This window comes from Pinus tabuliformis, chromosome 3_2 (genome assembly GCF_031772625.1).
Source record: "Pinus tabuliformis cultivar Carrire ecotype Pingquan chromosome 3_2, CPIR1, whole genome shotgun sequence".
NCBI classification, from domain to species: domain Eukaryota; kingdom Viridiplantae; phylum Streptophyta; class Pinopsida; order Pinales; family Pinaceae; genus Pinus; species Pinus tabuliformis.
The window spans coordinates 859,255,215-859,258,640 of NC_142302.1; positions in this window are offsets into that span (position 1 = coordinate 859,255,215).

Below are 3,426 nucleotides of genomic sequence, written 5' to 3' on the forward strand. Positions count from 1 at the left end.
CCCGTAGCTCTTTTACTAGCCAATATGTTTACTAGTACGTAGGCTCCAGCCTACAGAAAAACTCCACTCTTCCACCAGGGACCATGTTTCATGAATTTTCACACTAGATGCTCTTGGCACATATCAAGACATATGAAGACGTTGACTCATCAATAACCCATCAGAAATTTAGAAACTCAAACTTCATCAACCAACATGCAATTAATATGAAACAATGAAATCATTAAATAGAGAATCCATACAGGTGAGGATGGTTTTAGATAGAGGAGGAATGACCTGTTGTAGAGTTTTGTGAACCCAACGTTTCGGACTACCAAGTGAGTCCATCATCAGGGGACGCGACAATAGATAATCTTCAATCTTAATGATGTAACCATGAGCTATGTTTAGGGTATATATATATAGGTTATTAAGGAACGATGTGAGAAATTAGGTCGGCCAATGTATTTAATTATTTATTTAATTTTAATTTATTTATTTATTATTATTATTATTTATTTATTTATTTATTTATTTTTTTTTTAAATCATATATTGTTATTGTTATTAATATATTATTTATTATTATTATTATTATTACTATTATTATTAATCCTATATTATTATTCTTATTAATTTATTATTTTTAATTTTTTGTTTAATTAATTGATTTATTTATTATTGTGTTTAATTAGCTAATTTTTTTTTTCCCTTGGGAAAAAGTCGTAATTTCCATTAAAATTAAGAAATTACATTTTGTAGATGCCGAAGCATTCATATAGAGGCAGCTGTGCCTGTCAAGTTCATAGTCTGCTAGAATAGATAGTCAAAAAAACACAAGTTGTCTCCACGCAGGGAGCAATTCCAAAACTGTGTACTAGTAGTGTTCAAATTTATAGCCATGCTCTTCGCAGAGAGCCATATGTATATGCTGAAAATATCAAAAGTATAGTGCTGTACTCAGAACTAGACAAAGGAAATATATACAAGCTATAAACAAAAATGATTCTGTAATGGGCTCTATAGCCCATCTCCCATATGATCATCAAAAGGTCTGTGATAATGCTGGTAGTATGTTCCGTCGATTTCCTCCTGAATCAGCCAGTTGTCTCCTTGTCTGTGCGCTGCCTCTTTGGAGAGCTGGTCGGCGATGGTGTTCTGTTCCCTGTAGATGTGTCGACAGACAAATGATTCAAAGGAAGCAGTCAGTCTTTTTGCTTCATCTAATATGTGTCTCAACGAAAATGCATGACAATGAGATGCATCATTCAACCAATTGCATACTATTTTATAATCTCCAAACAGCTGAAGGTGACTGCATTGTTTTTGGATGGAAAAGTGTATGATGTGTTTGGCTGTGCACAGTTCGGCATAATTGTTAGTGCCTCTACCTAAGTTTATTTGTATCTTATAGCAGTGTGATTCGTTGAGATAAAGTATTGCTCCTCCTCCGCATCCTACTTCCTGCGCCGAGCCATCAAAGAAGGCCCATGGTTTTGATTTGTCGATATTCACCTGTCTAATGATACGTGCTGGGGCTGAGGTTTCCTCTTCAGGTATCAAGTTATAATTAGCAATAGTGTGGTGAAGGATAGTGGGCCAGTGAGGGGCCCTAAGGTTAAAGATAGCCTAATTTCGGGCGATCCAAATGGCCCAGCAAGCGAGCAGCGGAATATTGTTGGACTTCCCTGAGTGGTTCTGAAACCAGTTTTCCCATGCATCCATTATATTATTGCCTTGCCAATTATTCAAGTGCGGGAAGTGAGTGATGAGGGCATGCCAAAACTGTAATGTAATGTTACAGTTCAAGAATAAATGTTCAGTGCTTTCTTCCTCCTCATGACATAGATGACAGCAAAAAGGTCCGTGAAAGGATCTCTTCATGAGATTTGTTCCCATTGGAATTTTATCAAACAGAATGTTCCACATAAGCAAACGTGTACGGGGGGCCAACTTGAGTTTCCATAAAGCTTTCCATGTGGGGAGGATATTCTGAGGTTTGTAAGGCTCCATGAGTTTTAGATAACCTATCTTCGGGACGTATGCTCCATGCTTAGCAAAGGCCCATATGATTTCATCAGGTCCTTCTGTGAGCCTGATATGGGCTTGTGTGAGAGCGTCTGTATACTCCATCCATTCGTTCTGCCATTGAGCCGGAATTTCTAATGCTTGTGCACTGGTCCAAGCCTGATGGAGGAAGGTGGAGTTTGCATGATCTCCAATATGCATAATGTTGGTGATTCCTCTGTCATTAAGGTGCCTGATGAGGCCTGCTGATAGTCTGTGAGTGTTCCCACATCCAACCCACGGGTCCTGTCCTATACGTACCGCATTACCTGCCTTAATGCACCAAGTTAATCCTTCACGTAACAGAGGTAAGGTACTGTTAACACCCAGGTTGTTCCCTTTGACTCCCAAGGGAATATGGCCGGGGTAACCACTAACCAATCTTTGGATTACAACTTCTAGCCAAACTGTAATCAGAGAGGGCTCTCTCTTTAAGGTTTGTACCTGTTCTGTGAAGATTTTAGGCTAGTTATGAGTTCAGGGTTTGGTTTTATGTTTTGGTTGAGGGATGTCTTTCTTGTACCTAAGGTGGAAATCTTCAGATAGTTTCAATCCATTGGGCAATGGAGTCTGTGGCTACACGTTGTTTGAAATATTGAGTTGGGTTGCTGAAACTACAGGGCCATTTAAATACTTCATGAAACAAACTTGAAATTGTGATTATGAGGTGTGTTTAACCAGTGAAGAGCAATTAAGAATTCTGCACTAAGCTGGGGGTGTAAGAAAGAGATATATTGCACAGGAGCAAACTTGAATTCCTGAAACAACAATCACTATGAAAGATATAGTTTGGAGGTGCAGCAATTAAGAATTACACCTTATGACTATAGCTGAAGAAAGACATTTATAACAGCATAGATTGAGTTCAGGGTATTCTGTGAATAAATCCTGGAACTATTCTTTTTCTTTTCCATTAACTATGAAACACAGAAACATGAATGCGCTATGAGAAGATAACAAAACACATAACAAAGAGTTTTTAAGGAAAACTTATTGTGCCATGAAGTACGCAGGAATCCTGTAACATTCAGCAAAACACCACAATGCCTCAGATAATGCAGAGCTTTGGAAATTCCATCAGCTTATGTATTAATACTCTGGAAATTTACAGCATAAGAAACTCTAGAAGAGAAATCAACAACAACCCCTGCAAACTTATGTGAGGGGGAATATATACAATCGATCATACAAAATATCTGAAGCGTTGAGTCATCTGAGAAATAAATACGTTCACCAACTTGTACAGAAAAGCAGATAAGAAGTTATTACAGCTTTGAATACAAAATAAATGATCTTTAATTCTGTTAGAAGACTTTTTGACCTTTGGAGGCCATTGAGTCGGTTTGAACGTCCTTTTTTAATGCTGGAAAATGTGTCTTTA